The sequence below is a fragment of the Pipistrellus kuhlii genome, unplaced genomic scaffold (assembly GCF_014108245.1).
Source record: "Pipistrellus kuhlii isolate mPipKuh1 unplaced genomic scaffold, mPipKuh1.p scaffold_m20_p_3, whole genome shotgun sequence".
Lineage (NCBI taxonomy): Eukaryota > Metazoa > Chordata > Mammalia > Chiroptera > Vespertilionidae > Pipistrellus > Pipistrellus kuhlii.
Window position 1 is genome coordinate 64,319,568 of NW_023425529.1, and position 17,960 is coordinate 64,337,527.

A 17,960-nucleotide genomic window follows, 5' to 3' on the forward strand; every position below is an offset into this window, starting at 1 on the left:
ACTGTGTGGTCTGCTTTTCACAACATTGTCTTGCAGCCCAGAGGCATTCAAACGGTCTGTTCTCAGGGATCTCCTGCTGCAAAATCTCTTTGTATCTCCTATTCCACTTACAGAGGATTTCCTCTGGGGCTTAAGCTATTTTACTGGGGACCCTTTCCCAGCTCAGTGTGGACGAAGCTACTCACCTGCCTTCACCTGTATGTCTCCCTGAGTCCCCGTGCTTGCTTAGTGGGCACATTTGATCTAGCTATTCAACAGTCTAGAAAGCATTATCTATAACCGTATTACAGTTTTAAGAACTCCTAGGATTCCAACAAAAGGGTTATTTGCAATTATTGCAAATTTAGGCATTTTTTAGGGGGAAATGTCTTAGGCATCTTTAGGAAATCAGCTTAGACATTTTTAGGAAAATGTTTCAGGTATAACAACAGCAAACAAACAACCATGGCCCATTCTATGTTTTTTAGAAAAAAATTGATTTTGACATGTTTTAAACATCAAGTTTGAGAGAATGAACGATCTGATTTCATCTTTCTCAGAGAGTGGGAGACCTCTTCCCCCGTGCCCTTCTGGTTTTGCTTTCAGTCTCCCCACATGATCTCTTCCCTTCCAGCCACGGAGACTGGCTGCTCTGGCTCTCCGGAAGCCTGTTTCATATGAGTGGCGTGAATGTTATTTATTAGCTATGGAGTGGAGTCCTGCTGATCTTGGTGACGGTCCAAGATTATTCACGTTGCAGACTGTTCTCCTAATATTATTTTTCCCCCATTGCCTGTAGGCAGCTCTTGTTTCTTTTTTTGAACTCTTGGAAACTAATCTTTTTAAAGAACAGAGGAGGAATTGAATACAACAACAACTTTTCACTCATAGCTGAACACTGATTAGGGCAGGGGGAAAAATCATTAGAGTAATTGTGAAGGTAGCAATAGTTAACAGTTTTGAAAGTTACAACATGCCAGGCACTATAGTTAAATACTTCACATGTGTTATCTCACTGAATCCTCCTGGTAACTCATCTTACAGATGAGAATACTGAGACCCAGAGATGTTAAGTACTCTCTCCAAGGTCTCCCAGATCATTAGTAGTGTAGCTACCTCTCACCTAACAAAAAAACTGGATTTTCTATTTTTATTTTTGCCTTTCCTATTCAGAGCAACAAATGTTTTTGGGTTTTGGTTATCCTATCTAATAGAAGAGTAATATGCAGATTGACTATCACTCCAACACACAAGATGGCTGCCCCCATGTGGGCACAAGATGAGCACCACAAGATGGCCTGCTGGGAAGAGCAGTTGGGAGGGACCCAGGACTGCAGGGGAAGGCAGGTGGGGGGGACCAGGCCTGCAGGGGAGAGCAGTTAGGGGCAAACAGGCTGGCAGGGGAGCATTTAGGCATAAATCAGGCTGGCATGGGAGTGGTTAGGGGGTGATCAGGCTGGCATGGGAGTGGTTAGGGGGTGATCAGGCTGGCAGACAGAAGTGGTTAGGGGCAATCAGAAGGCAGGCAGGTGAGCAGTTGGATTCAGCAGTCCTGGATTGTGAGAGGGATGTCCAACTGGGATTGGGCCTAAATGGGCCATTGGACATCCATTGAGGGTCCCAGATTGGAGAGGATGCAGGCTAGGCTGAGGGACGCACCCGCTCCCCCATGCACAAATTTCATGCACTGGGCCTCTAGTATATTATAAAATTTCAGGGATTTTTTTTCTCTCAGCCTTGTTTCCTTTTTTAAAATTTTCTTCACTCTGCCTTTTTTTCTTCTTCTTTTAGGCTACATATTATAGCAGAAAGAGAAAGGATTTTGGAAATGGGCAAAATCTATTCCATTTTCACTAAGCAACTTTCTAAAGATAAGAGCTGAGCCAAATTCCTTAGTCCTTTGAGCCATAGTCCCCTGCCCACCCCCCATATATTTTTTTTTTTTTTGAAAAGCTCTTTTTTAGAGTAGTTGTAATGATTGAGCATGTGAAACTTGAATATTTTGGCCTTATGTTGCCTAAAGTCTCTGCTTTGTACAAATGCTATTTCATTCAATGGAGCATATGTTCACTTCCCAAAGCCCTAAGAAATAATACAAATCATTATTAAGGTAAAATGTTAAAAAAAAGAAAAAAAAGAAAAGAGCAATCCATTAGATATTTAACAAAACTTCTTAAAACTTTTCTTCCCCCCCCCCCCACCCCCGAATTATGGCCCATAGCGCAGCTACCTCAACTCTGTCCAAAATATTCATCCTTCCTCGTTTGTTCTCTCTCTTTCTAAGGTGCCTACCCCACTGCCAGGGAACCTGGCCCTGCGGGATGACAGCTCTGTCATCTGAGTTCTGATGAGGAGGACTTGCCTCACATTATTTCTGAAGCAGTTTTCCTGGGACAAGTACATGTAACAGTAAAAGTCTTCCAATTTTTTCCCTTTTCTCCCTACTTTCCCCCCGTCCATCTCTTCTTTTTCTGTTGTTCTTAGACAGAAATGATCTGCCTTCCTCAAGGACAATAGCATTTTGTTGGAGCCTCTCTAACAGCCTTTTCTTCTTTTTGCCTTACATTTTTCAAAATGACTGTGAGTTCATTGATTTAGCTGGAGATGCTTTAGGTTGCGAGGAGCAGAAAATGTGACTCAGGGTGGCTTCAAGAGCGGTTCTCTTCTTACATAGAAAATGTCAAGATGAAAGAAACCCAGGGCTGGCATTGATTCCGCAGCTCATGGCAGAGCCAGGGTTCTGCTCTAGTGAAGTCTTTCATTTAATCAGGAAACCGTTTCCAGAACTTTGAGCAGATACTTTCTGCATCTCACCAGTCCTAGGCTGTGTCCAATGGCAACACCACATCGCAGGGAGCCCGGGGAGTTTAAGAGGGCCACAGGGAGGTGGAGAAAAGGAAACGGGGCTGGAATTAGGCCTTGAATCTGGCCTAGTCTTTTAAGACAGAACATGTACCTGGTTTAATCCCTCCTCACTGTGCCTAGCGCCACTTCCTGGGACATAGGAACTACTCAGTCAATAGCTGATAAATTGGTGAATTTATGAATAAGTAAAAAACGAATGGATGGGTAAATGACTTATCAGCAAGGGTGAGTCAGAATGTGGTCCAGAGAATTTTTCCTGCTGAAATGAGGAAAAAATAGTTTGACTAAATCATACCCTGATTTTTAGAAACTCTTTAAAAGGCTTCATAAGGTTCAAATGACCTTCAATAGTTGCATGATAGTTGTACTAGCTGCGGGATTAGGGAAAATATTTCTAAAGGCATCTGGAGGCAACGATGACCTAAAAATGATAAATGATGGCTTTTTATTGCGTTTAAGGACATTTGTTTTTAATCTAAAAGTTTTAAAGTCAGAGAACAGATGAAAGAGGGGGAGAAAGTTGCCACAAGCGGAGGCCTCAGCAGCAGCGCTCACACGAAGGAAGGCAAGCTGCTTGCTTTATTCTGCGGGTCCTTGAATCTTAGAATCTTCATGCCCAGGCAGGTCCCTCCTAGGAAGTGCAGAGGCACACCTCCCGTGAACCAGCCTCGTCCCCACCTCTTTTTTTTTTTTTTTTTAATATGTTTTATTGATTTTGTACAGAGAGGAAGAGAGAGAGGTAGAGAGTTAGAAACATCGATGAGAGAGAGTCATCGATTAGCTGCCTCTTCCACACCCCCTACTGGGGATATGCCTGCAACCAAGGTACATGCCCTTGACTGGAATAGAATAGGGGATCTTTCAGTCCCCAAGCCGAGGCTCTATCCATTGAGCCAAACCCGTTTCGGCCCCACCTCTGTTTTATGTCTTCAGTGCTTCTCTGACTTTTTCCCCCCTCACCTTATTTTGTGTGCTGTCAGAAGTTGTGTTAAATTAACCCTGAATAAGGCAGGATATAAGTCAACACGTAGTTAGTGATCATGCACAGCACTGTGTGCTATGCCCATGTCTGAAATGAGACTGTAATGACGTGCACTTTGAAAAGAGCTAAGCAAATTCAGAAATGGTCGTGACATTTTAGGTAGACCTGACACCGAAGTGTTAAAAGATGGTACTTGGAAAACCTAGGGAGGCTTCTTTGAAGTAGGACACAGTGTACTTCCCGGGTGGCTTGTGATGTGACGCCACGCTGTGCATGTAGGCACCTCACGGGGTGTTCATACTTACTAGGGCAAATCTGTTGTCTTCACAGTTTGCCAACCTCCCCTCCCCCAATACTCACTATAGTATTCCTTGAGCAACTGGAGAATTAGGATTATTATCTCATTTGAAATTTTGCATTTAATTAGATATATAGGAAAATAAGAAACCTTTTCCAGTGCCTCGGTTGGGATCTATGAAACAAATGTGATCTCAGTGTTGCTTTTCACAACTGCTTGTTAGAAAAGAAATGAATCTAGCCAAAGCCTTGTTTTAAAAAGAGCTAGTCTTGGGGATAATTCTCTTTTGGTATAAATTCTCTGTCTGCACTGTGAAGTGAAGCAGTACTGAAAACTTAACAAGTGGCTTAGCGATTGATGCACAAAGGAAAAGAACTATTACGACACTATAACTGCTTGCAGATGTCCTGGGCAGGAAAATAGATGCTTCTTTTGTTTCATAGTGCGGCTTTGGCTTTTCATGGTTAATGGTTTTTTATTCTTGACAGGACTGTCTATAAGTGAATCCAACTGATTTTTTTGTTTGTGACAAATTTCAGCTTTTGGGGGGGGGGGACAAGGCAAAAAATGAGAATTGATAGAAATCGAATGGACTGTTTATTCTCTTAGTGAGACTATGGAAATATGATTCTCAGGGAGCACGAAGGAAATGATATCAAATTTCCAGAAATCGGCAGAATCATTCTGGAGCCTAGATTTAAATCTTTCAAGTTAGGCATCAGTCTTTGGGTATTACAACCCTGCTGGTAAGCGGAATGTATTAGTGTGCTTTGCAACATTTATGTTTGAATTTTCCAAAGTCAAAAGTATAAACAAACAAACAAATTTTTAAAATCCCACAACACACACACACACACACACACACACACACACACACACACATATCTTTGTAAGAACTCAGATTCTATTCAGTTTCAAGCCTGGACCTGGAGTACTCTTTACCCCAAAGCCTTCCTGATGCCATCTTCCTGGAATCTCTGGCCTTCATCTGTGTTCATTTGTTTTTTTTTGTTTTTTTTAAATATATTTTATTGATTTTGTACAGAGAGGAAGGGAGAGAGATAGAGAGCTAGAAACATCGATGAGAGAGAGTCATCGATCAGCTGCCTCTTGCACATCCCCTACTGGGGATATGCCCGCAGCCAAGGTACATGCCCTTGACCGGAATCGAACCTGGGTCCCTCAGTCCCCAAGCCGACGCTCTATCCATTGAGCCAAACCGGTCTCGGCCATCTGTGTTCATTTGTGCTCTCTGCTTACTCCTTTTGTGTTTGACATCATGTTGCAATTGTGTAGTCACCTGTGGAGTACAATAATATTTTAAAATAAGCTTTTTGTTTCCTATTTTCATTTTTTGCCTTTATCCCACTCAGCCCCTTAAACATTTTGTGTTTATCACCTCTGTAGAGTAGACATAGTGACAACAAAAGAGCTTATTCTTGACCTTTTGAGTTCCAAAGCCTGGACATCATGGGAATATGAAGCCATGGAGAGATAATAGATTTGGTACAAGATGTGATGAGTTAGAGAAGAGCTAATGTGTAGCCTGTATTCCCTGAGCTAGAGTATGGGGAAATAGAGGGACATAGCCTAATGGAGACAGAGATAGGTGGGATCTAGGATGAGGTACCATATCTGGAGGGCTCACACCCCAGTCTCCAGAGAGAGCTTGCCCACACTTGAGCATCGTGTAGAGTTTGGCATCAGTGCCAAGGAACCGTGTGAGAGCTGAGTTAGTTAGCAGCCTTAGATGGCCCAGTCCCATTTCAGTGTAGATTGTATATCATCTTAGCTGTCTTCTCATTAATGCTGGAGTCTGTTCATGTGTTGGAGGGGTGGAAGTGAAGGGAATATAACCTGGTGCGAGATAAGGATAGATGGGATCTGGGATGGTGGGATATACTTGAACTCTGGACAAATTCAGAAACAAAACAAAGAAGTGGTCAACAAAAAACAAAATATGACCCTTCTTTTGATACCTTCTGGGCTGGATCACAGAACCCCTAAATGTACTTCCTCTTCCCCAGGCAGTGCTGGATGAAGGGCAGGCTCTCCCTCTGGGACATGATGGGGTGTCCCATGAGGTTTATGGAACTCCCACTTACTCATCCTGGTAAGAGATTTGCTCCTGAGAGGGAAACTCGAGATGATATGATTACACCCAATCTAGTCTTCCCAATTGTAACAGATAGGGGAATGATTATACTTACATATCTGATAAAACTAAGCTAGAGATCCAACAGGACTACATTAGTAGTGCTTCTCCCAAATTAAAGGAAATACCAGGAAGGAGGAAGAGGCTCTTTCCTCTAATAGTCAGCAATGAGCACATCACCTATATCCATCCATCTGCCCAAGACTTTGCTCAATACTCAGTTAACTGATTCAAGTGGGCCAACCACCTGATTAAAAATGCAGGACCTTTGGAAGTACCGCAGTGGAGGTTCTGAACATTATCCCCCAAAGGGACAAGGGGGGCTGTGGATAAAGCCATGAACTCCAACACATTGCCATTTTTTTTTTTTTACATTCTCCATAAATAAATAATCCTTTTAGGGCAAGGATAAGACTTTATTCAATGTTGTATCAGTGTCTATCAAAAAGTAGGGACTCAATAGATATTTACTGAATTGAATTATAGTAACATTATGAATGGTATTTTCAGCAGTCAAACAGATAGCTTAACCACTGATATCAAGTTCACTTATTTTACTGATTTACTCCACTGACGATCATAACTCCACATATATTCACTTCTAGATTACTATCTATTACTAATTTTGTCAGTAAATCTTCAAAACAGGTATTGTCTTGTAGTGTTAACAATGACCTCATTCTCTTCAGTAGTTGAAATAGTTAATGGAGGGTATAAATTTACCTGCATTTCATTCCTTCCATGCCCTAGAAATAGAAAAAGAAATTAAGCAATTTAAGCATTTTAACCATGTTTCTAATTCAACACAATAACAGCCAATAAGACAAACATTAAGTATTCATGTCACTCTTAGAATTGCTAACAATTTTATAAACTTAGAAAAGATTTATGCTTAATGATCGCATTTTATAGGTGGTTTCTTCTTTCTAAAGCTAGTTTTCTCTTCAAGGTGTGGAAGGTCTCATATATTTATTTCATCTCATAGTAGACATTTACCAGTTATTGACCACTCAGCACCAATAACCTTCCTACCTACACTTTGTATTTAGAGAAATTAATTCTCTACATTGTGTGCTGTTTTAGTATGGTGGTAAACACAGGTATTTTGCCATTATGGTCTGTACTTGATTCCTGGAGTCTCCTACTATAAGATCCTTTTCTTATTATTCAAGAACCACCAAGAAATAAGTACTTGATATTATCAGAGTTTCATGTAACTTGGCATGATCATGTAATAATGCAAGGTTGGAAGAAATTATTGGAGCTGCCGATTGCCAGTGATAGCCTCTGGGCAACACTGACGGCAGTTTCTGCTGCAAAGACTTTCTGCAGTCACCTGGTTCTATTTCACGACTAGCTTTTCATAACTTCCTCGTAATTTGTGGTTCCCCTCTATCCTTCCAATGAATTCTTCCTTTTGTGTTTATGTTTGCAAAGGCAGTTCCTGTTGCTTCCTACTGTAGAACCTCAAGTGATTCACACAGCTTGGAAGGAAGCATCATGAGGTAGAAGCAAGTTACAGTGTGGCTTTGCAACTACCTTGTTCTGAGAATCAAAAAATCCCCTTACCTCTAGGAACTGAATTGTGTTATTTGTGGAGGCAGTAGGCCAGATAACCACGAAGGCTCAGTTTTTAAAACTACAATTCTGTGACTTTATATTATTATGGGTTAGGGAGCACTTTCAAGACATAATGTTCCAATTAAAGAACTTTTATAGATGTTTCCCTTGATGTTTCAGCACACAAAGCGCTGTGAGTATTCTAGATATGTTCATCCTTGACTGTGTAGGTAGCCAGATATCAGAACAGATTCCTACAACAGAGAAAGCAAAGGGGCAGGTAGTTGCCTGTTCTTGGGAAATATTACCTCAGCCTATTGGGGTGTGTTTGACAGAGATAGCTTCTGAGGTGATTGATGGGATTAGCTTTACATCCATGGAGTAAGAAATGCTGACTCGTTACATTAAAATTAAACCCACTCAGCACACATTTGCTGTGAGTAAGACATCTTGCCTTTCAGAGCTTGAACCTGTTGTAAATTTGAGGTACACAGCTACAATCTCTGGTTTGAGAGTGGTTGTCACTGAATGTTTTAGAATATTTCTAAGCTTTTCCTTGCTTCTGGTTTCATCAAATTTGAACTATTCCAATGTGAATTAACACTTTCAGTGACCCATGAATGGTACAAATACCAACTGCCAATTGCTTCAGATTTGGTGTTTATTACACTTGACCTGAATTTCACAGCTCAATAACTCAGTAAATGATACTATAGCAACACAGCACCTAAAGGAAGTTTGACAACTACCTATACACATCTAATGACTTTTAGAATTTGAATGCTATAAAAAAACAAAAAACAAAAAAAAAAAAACCCTTGCAAAATCTACTTTGAGATCATAGGGAATGGCTGGCCTGTATGTAGTGTGCTTGCCTACTGAGGTCAATGCATACCCAGTTTGTTCCTTTGACCTTGTATGGACGCTTAGTATCATAAAAGGGATAGGCCACTTGGCTTAGAGTCTTATCTGAGACACTTACTTTAACCAAGCTGATGGTTTTTTACTTCTCCTATTCCTGCAATGGTGCTCTGTCTCATTTCTAATAAAAGTCAAAAGTTGTTGAATAGCCTGAAAGTCCACCATGATCTGGCCCTGTTGTCTGTCTTTGCTTCACATCCTTCCATCTTCCCTATTTTACTCTGCTCCGGCCACACTGGTCATCTTGCTGTTCTTTGAACATGTTGAGCTCTAGACTGTCTCAGGGACCTTGCCTTCACCAAGAAAAAAGGGCCTCTAACATCCTCAAAGCCATGTGAAGGAGTTCTTTACTGGGCTCTACCATGAAGCCACCACCATCAAGCACTGCCTGCTGCTGCCATGGGAACCAAAGGGTCTGATGGTGGGGAATAGGCAGACAGCTGTCAGAGGTTGGTTGCTGGAGTCATTGATGTGTCAAAGTTGTCTGTCATTCATCAATGACACCAGCTCCATACCAGTTTGCTGTGCTGAAGCTGAGATGCCAGCTGTATGGGTGCCATCCCCAAAGGTCAGAGTACAAATTACAATTGGAACTGGTATTTGCTGAGACTTTGTGCTAAGGGCTTTACTCACTTAATACTCATAACAGCTCTGTGAGGCAAGCCCTTTTATTATCCGCATTTTATAAATGGCCATAATAGAGTCTTTGAAAGCTATTAACAATTTTATATATATACCAACAAGGACAGAGCTAGATTCCAAACAAGGCATCAAGGTTCAGTAAGTCATAATGTGTTTATGTAGTTTTAATTCTAAAAATCTAACTCATTTTGTTTACTTTTTGCTCACTGCGCCAGGGGATTAATGTCAGCTTCTCGGCTAAAATGAAAATCAAAACTCACTAGTTAATGTAATCAGAGTCACTGTCATCTGTAGCCTACTGTGGGAAAGCTTGCTTGCCTGTATTATCTAAATTAAAATAATAATCAGGATGATAATTATTTTTAAGAAACAATTCACAATTAGGGTGGGAACAAGTATGAGATCAGCACCTGTGCCCTCCTTCTCACCACCCCCATTTGAAGTGAAAACCACCTTTACTTTGTCACATTATTTGTTTTACATTTTTGACTTCCTGGTGTGCTTCCTTTTGAAGAAAGAGTTCTAGCGTTTAAAAACAAAAATGAAAATCGCTTAGTCCAGAAAACTATTATTATTAATATTCTGTCCTCTCCTATTTTTTGGTTAGGCATGGTGAGATCCAGTGAGCACATCATTCAGGTGATGGCCTCACGGGAACTTGCCAACAAAGACAGTATATTTTGAAAAGGAGCAACACAGAGGCCTGTCCCCCCAGCCTTCTGGACAAAGGTGACTTCCTGGCCAGGATGCCTTTGAAATTTGTTTTTCAGGTTCCTCTTTGGAAGTACTGGAATAAACAAAACCCTCCTTTAACTGCTTTCTATTGTCTTCAAATATTTCTCCTCTGTGGATAAAAATTTAAATTAAAAAGAGAAATCCCAGCTGTGTCTGATATTAGTTGTTTAAAAAGCTGGAGTATCTCCACACTAAGCAATTGTGAGGTTATTGGAGCTGCGTGAAATTCTGATTTGCCCAAAGGGATTGTGGCTCAGTCTGAAGCCCCACCAGGACTTGGAGGTCGAGGGTGGTACAGGGTGAGGAATTCTGTTCGAACAGCTGCTGTACTCCCAAACTGTGAGAGCAGCATCACCTTGGGGTTCCCATAGCTCCCTCCCCATTCCCACTGAGGCTGTGAAAACTGTGTTCAAAGAGGACGAAGTTATGTGCAGATATAGAGTTGAAATTGTTTTATTATCTGGCTAAGTATTTCTCAAATGGCGCAAGAATAAAATAAAATAATACAGTGATGCAAGGGTATAAATACCTATTTACATAAAAAAATAGCCAGCTTAACAGGTACCATGTGAGTGTTACATAAATGTATGTAACATTAGAGCAAAAGAAATTTAAGCAAATATTTTAAAACACAAAACATGGAAGAAAATTTGCTTATATGTCATCTGTTAGAATAATAACAGAAAAGTTATCTCATAATAGTATATTCTGTTTGCATAGTTGGGTTGTCCTATATAGGATGAGATTACTGAAAGGCTTTTTATTGAGCTGAGTTGATATCCAGTAATTATTGGGCCACCAGTTTCTTCATAATTTTTTACACTCTCATTCTATTCTGCAGCCTATTCCCCCCCACCCCCCTTAAAGAGATAGAACATGAATTTCTAAGTGCTTGTTTCTGTAATGACTCATAGTAAACTTTAGAAATGTTTGCGGAATAAATAAATAAATAAATAAATAAATAAATGTAGGCATTCCACAGTACTTTTGAAATAAAAGTCTATTTTCTCAGTTTAGTGACCTTTTAAAACTATGGGTAGTTACATAAATTCTCATACTTTATTACCATTAATTCTGCTAGATTTATGGAAAACCAACAGGTCATTTTGTTTGGAATAAAGCACAACCCTTTTGAAGTTTAAACCTAGAGATTAAGCTGAAATAGGTCAGTGCAAACGTGCAGTGTCTAACTTGCTATATAATTTTTTACATTTGCCCAATTTGAAGTGTGTTTACTTTTGATGTAGGTTAACCCTGTAGGGCCCTAAATTGCCCCAGTAGGAGGTAGAATCCACCCTCACCCACCCCAGTTTCTGTGAGAACAGCTACTTTGAAATAGGAGCCAAGCTGGAGAAAGTATCCCTCACTCCAGATGTCTCCTGCTGGAACACAGCCCTCAGGGAGATTGGATTTCTGGTGGGGACCAGGCTGCTGATATTATTTCTGACTTCGAAAGATGTCAGTGATAAAAATAGTGTTTAGCATATGGAGTTGAGCTTTATAGAGCAGGCATACAACACTTCCATATGGAATGATCCATCCTCCCAACCCAATATTGAATACAGGTTATGATATATTGGGTCGGCAGGTAAGTAATTGCGGATTTTTTAAAGAAAATCAAAGACAATTTTTTCATGGAACTAAATAACTTTATTCTGTAATGTATTGCCCATTTTGATCAATGACCTTTTGCCATCTTTCAGGCAGCATCATAATCCCACGTTCAAAAAACTTCTGGTTTTTATTAGCAAAAAACTGAATCAGGTACGATTTGACATCATCATCATTATTGAAATTTTTACCATTCAAGGAGTTTTGTAAAGATCGAAACAAAAAGTAATCAGATGGTGCAAGGTCAGGACTATATGGTGGATGTGGCAAAACATCCCAACCAAGCTCCATTAATTTTTGCCGAGTGACCAAAGATGTGTGTGGCCTTGCATTGTCATGATGGAATACAACACCTTTTCGATTTGTCAATTTGGGCCGCTTTTCTTCAACTGCATTGTTTAATTTCATTAGTTGTTCAATGTAGACATCAGAATTGATCGTTTGGTTGGGTGGTAAGAGTTCAAAGTAGACAATTCCTTTGTAATCCCACCAAACTGATAACAAAACCTTCTTTTGATGAATATCAGCTTTTGATGTTGTTTGAGTTGGTTCACCTGGCCTGCTCCACGATCTTTTCCGCTTGATATTGTTGTAAACAACCCATTTTTCATCGCCAGTTATCAGTCGTTTTAAAAATGGATCATTTTTATTACGTTTCTTTAGCAAATCGCAGCTGCTAATGCGTTGCGTTAACTGTGATTCTTTCAGTTCGTGAGGAACCCATGTATCGAGTTTTTGAACATAGCCAAGTTGTTTTAAGTGATTTTCAATGCATGTATGTGATACATGAAGCTTCTCTGCAATCTCACGTGTTGTACTGTGACAGTCCGAATTGATTATTGCTTTGATTAGGGCGTCATCAACTTCAACTGGACAACCAGAGCATTTTTCATCTTTGAGTGAAAAATCACCAGAACGAAATTTGGCAAACCAATTTTGACACTGCCGTTCTTTTAAGGCTTCGTCACCATAAACAGCACATAACTTTTTATGAGCTTGCGATGCGTTTTTCCCTTTGTGGAAATAAAAAATCAAAATATGACGAAAATGTTCCTTTTGATTTTCCATTTTTCAACGAACGCCAAACGAAAACTACAAAACAGATCAAAAAGCTTTTTTTACTGATTAACAGCTGAATAGCCAACTATCAAATAACAAAATGTGTTTTACATTTTTACTACGTCTGCAAACCTAAAAATTCAACTGAAGCCATATATGTGTGAAACCCGCAATTACTTACTTGCCGACACAATATTTCCTTAACACACTGTAAATGGATCATTTACTTGGTCAGAGTTAGAACATAAACCTCAGAAGGGATCTTCCTTGTCTAGCTGATGCACTAATCCTCAGAATTATACTAACTTCCTCTCAATTACTACACTCTGTACCTTCCCCTTACGAAGTGCCAACTCTAAGCTTAAAGTTGAGCAGTCTTTCTCACCAAGAGGTAAGATGTCCCGTCTGCATGTGTGGTAGATGCTGCTTTGCAAAGACACGTTTTGTAAGGATTTGAGGGATGGAGCTAGGCCTGGTGGATAGAGTTTACAGAGAGACTGGGTTTGTGTTATCAAGAACCCATTTTATACTGGTCAAAATGGTCTTGGCATGGAGTGGGCTGCTTCATGGTGGTGGGAAAAATAAATTACCTCTAATTGGAAGGTTTTGAAATAGGCTGTGTAATCAAAGGCCAGGAATATTCTAGGGGAGATTCAAGACTCTGAGGGATGTCTAGGATAGAGAATACTTAGAGGATTCATCCAGCCCTGAGGTATTATGATTCATTTCACAATACACTTCTTCGTCTGTTAGTAACTTTATCTGTGTATATCAAACTACCCACTTGACATCTCCACTTGGATGCCTCAAATTCAACATGTCTAACCGTAAACCCTTAATTTCTTCTTCGAATCCTGCTCATCCAACAGTAGTCTCCCTATCAGTAAGTTGCTCCTCTACCCAGAAGTCATAACAATTCTTGAAAACTCTCCTCCAGCTTCTCATCATGCCTCCTGCTCACTAGGCCTGGCACGGCCTCTCTGTTTTCACGTAGCTATGTGATTCACTCACTGCCCAGGTCCTCGAGCTCTGCTCAAAAATCTCTCTTCTGAGAGGCTCTCCTGGCCGCAGTGTCTGTGACAGAGCACTTCCTGTCACCTTGTCCTCCAGCCCCCTTACCTCCTCTATTTTTCCATGATCATGTACTCGGCAACTCATTTAATTGATCAGTGTCTGCATCTCTAGCTAAAATGTACACTTCATTAGGAAAGACAATTTGTTACCCAGCCTGCTACATCCACAGTGTTCGGAATCATTTCTGACGTATGGTAGGTACTCAGTAATTACAGTATGTATTCAAATGAGGTAAATGAGCAATGATTTAAACAGGGAAAGAAACAGTAAAAAGCATAAGCAATATGTGTACAGGGCAAAGGAAAAAGCAATAGTGCTTACAGATGATTTTATAATAGAAGAAAATAAAGTCTCTGATGCCTGTTTGCAAAATTATTCTTCCAAAGCAGCCATTTTCCTATGAACCTACATAGTCATTGCTGCACTTGTTCACTCTTGGCCTTCAACAGGAATGGAGGCATTGCAAACCTCACCAGCACAGAGTGCGATCCGTTTCCCTAGAGAGAAAAAGGATCCTCTCCACATTCTTTATGGGTCAGCCACAGTCAGCACTGATTGGCACACACCAGTCGATATCCAGGGGTGAGGAGCAATCATTGACTTTATGTCAGTCCTATAAGTGGTAGAGAAATCGAGCTTTTACATCTAGGGGGCAAATAAAGCTTTCTTATGTACTCTCCCCACAAATTGGATCTTCCCCATCCAAGTCCTCTGGGACTAGACTTTCTAACTTGCACAAAATATTGTTTCAGGGTCTTTGTTTAAACACAGCAAACTTCCTATCTCAATTAATCTTTTTAAAAAAATATGTTTTATTGATATTTTACAGAGAGGAGGAAGGGAGAGAGAGAGAGAGAGAGCCAGAAACTTCGATGAGAGAAACATCAACCAGCTTCCTCTCGCACACCCTCTACCAGGGATGTGCCTGCAACCAATGTACATGCCCTTGACCAGAATCGAACCTGGGACCTTTCAGTCCACAGACCGACGCTCTACCACTGAGCCAAACCAGTTTCAGCTACCTCAATTAATCTTGGAGACATAGCAGAATTACTTTCAATTTTGTCCCCTAATGTAATTTCTCCTCTATGCTGTATGTTTTATTAAAATAAGTTTTATCTTGAATAATAATAATTATTTATACATTTTCCTAAAAGGAATATTACTATATTTAAATCTATTTTTATTTTTTAATAACAAAAATAATCTCAGTAGATATATTTTAAATCTTTTTTATGTAATAAGAGTTTCATAATAGTGGGAAAAGCAATCAAGTTGTTTTAAAAATCCAAATATATCATCTTAAAATTGTCATAGAATTAAAACTTGTTGAGAACAAAATTTGTGGGAATTATTTATTATAGTTCTTGCAGATGCTTGTATTTTAATGAGAAATGAATCAGAGAAAATAAAGAACAGTGTTTCTAGGTTCCTCAAGGAGTGTAGTCACTTTTTAAAAGTCACATTTATGGTTTTGCATTGAATTGCAGGAAGGATGCTGTAAATTCATGGTCCATTTTGGAATGCAGTTTAGCAACTCGTAAAATATTAGACTCTTTGACCCAGTACTCCCACTTCTAGGCATTTGCCCTAAGGAGATATCACATTAGAATGAAAAGTTGTAGGTACATGAATATGTCTTGTAAATCTGTTTTTAATATATAAAAGTTGGAAACATCCCAGACATCTATCTATAGGGGATTGATTAAATTATTGCACATCAACGCAATAAAACTCTAAGCCATTAAACTTAATGTAGCTCAATATTTATCGATGTGGAGTGATGTTTGTGACATATTGTTGAGAGGGGAAAAAAAGTAAAAGATGTTTTAAGCATGATTCTCTTTATGTAAAATTATATCCTTCTCTTTAGAAGGACATATCTGAATCACTGAAATGTAATTTGTGGTTATTAATGAATAATGAGATTTTCGTGGGGTATTTTTTTTGGTATATTTTCATGCTTTTAAGTTTTTATTGTGTGTATGTGTAATTTTAATAAAAGCAATACAAACTCATAGATAATTTTCTTAAAAAATAAAATATAATAGAAAATATGCTACTTAGTCCTATTTATAGCAGCAAGTTTAATTGTCAACAACATGAGATTTTTATTTTTTATTTTATTTTTTTTTGTGTGTGTGTTCTTTTTATTGTTGTTTGTTTGTTTGTTTGTTTATCTTTACCTGAGGATATTTTTCCATCGAATTTTAGAGAGAGTGGAAGGGAGGGGAAAAGGCACACAGAGAGAAACATCAATGTGAGAGACACATCGATTGATTGCCTCCTGCAAGGGCCCCAATCAAGGCTGGGGATCAAGCCTACAACCAAGATAATGCCCTTGACCTGAATCAAACCCATTACCTTTCAGCCAAAGAGCCAGTGTTCTATCCACTGAGCCAAACTGGTTAGGGCAGGATTAATTGGTTTAATGTAAGAAGATGAAAATTGGAAATAATATAAAGAATTTCTTAGTGAAAATACAAGTTTAAAAAAACATTTCAAAAGGTGATCTAAACAACATGACCTAGTATGTCATTTGAACCCAATCTGGAATAAGACATATTTTTAAAAATTATTTATGGAAATCTAAAAATCTTTCAACTTCAGTATCTTTTATGAAAATCATCCTTCATAGGGATGTTTCAGAGCCTGCTCACTTGACACCTAGCAATGAACTGCTGCCCTGGTATTGAGACCAATGAAAATCTCCAGCATGGACGTTTTTTGGTGGTGAACAGTATTCAGCTGAATGATAAACTTGTGTATCTGATCACCACTAATCCCTACACATCTCATTATGTGCATCATTTGAAGTTATTAAACTGTATAGTTTTAAATGCAAAAAAAAATGGATAATCTTTATGACTGATTTCTTTAGGTAAAGACTGAATCCATTATTACTATGCTTTTAACACAAGAGCACAGGTACATCCTCATGAACTGAGAAGTTTGGGAACATTAGTTGAGGAAAGCTATCCAACTACTATAATGAAACCAATGAAAGATAGGCACATTCTAGAAGAAGGATTCCATGATACAACTATATGATTAGAACACTTAAAGGTTAAAGAAGCTGAAACCATGAAACTCCTAGAAGAAAATAGAGGCAGTAAGCTCTTTAACATAGGTCTTGGTATTGATTTTTTGAATCTGATACCAAAAGCAAAATAAGTGGGACTACATTAAGCTAAAAAATTTCTGGACAGTAAAGAAAACCAACAACAAAATGAAAATGCAACCTACTGAATAGGAGAAAATATGTTCAAATCATCTATAATAATAAAAGCATAATATGGTAATTAGACTGGATGTCCTTCTGGATGACCTTCCAGACAAAGCCGAGGCTGTGCGGGAAGCCCAGGTCCTGGGAGCCAGAGGGAAGTCAGTGCCGGCAGCTGGGGGAAGGAAGGCTTACTCTTGCACAAATTTTGTGCATCAGGCGTATAGTATATCTGATAAGGGGCTAATGTCTAAAATATGTAAAGAATTTAAATAATTTTATAGCACAAACAAAATCTGGTTAAAAATAGCAGAAGAGCCAGGCCAGTGTGACTCAGTTGGTTGGAGCATTGTCCCATGTATGGAAAGGTCATGGGGTTTGTTTTTAGTTGGGGCACATGCCTACGTTACGGGTTCAGTACCATTTGGGGGTGTGTGTGAGAGGCGACAGATCTCTCTCTCTCTCTCCCCCTCCCTCCCTCCCTCCCTCCCTCCCTCCCTCCCTCCCTCCCTCTCTCCCTCCTTCCCTTTCACTCTTCAAATCAGTAAAACATCCTTGGGTGCCTTTTGGTTGTTTGTATGTATATTTCATATATTTCATATAGAATGCAATATCATTCAGTCATAAAAAATAATGAAATCTTGCCATTTGCAACAACATGATGGACCTCAAGAGCAGCATCCTAAGTGAAATAAATCAGAGAAAGACAAATACCATATGATCCTTCTTAAATGTGGGATCTTAAATAGGAACAACAACAAATTCATAGATAATAGAAAATAGATTGGTGGTTGTGAGAGATAGGGTGAGGTGAAAGTGGGAAAAATTGTGTGAAAGAGGTAAAAAAAAAAAAAAA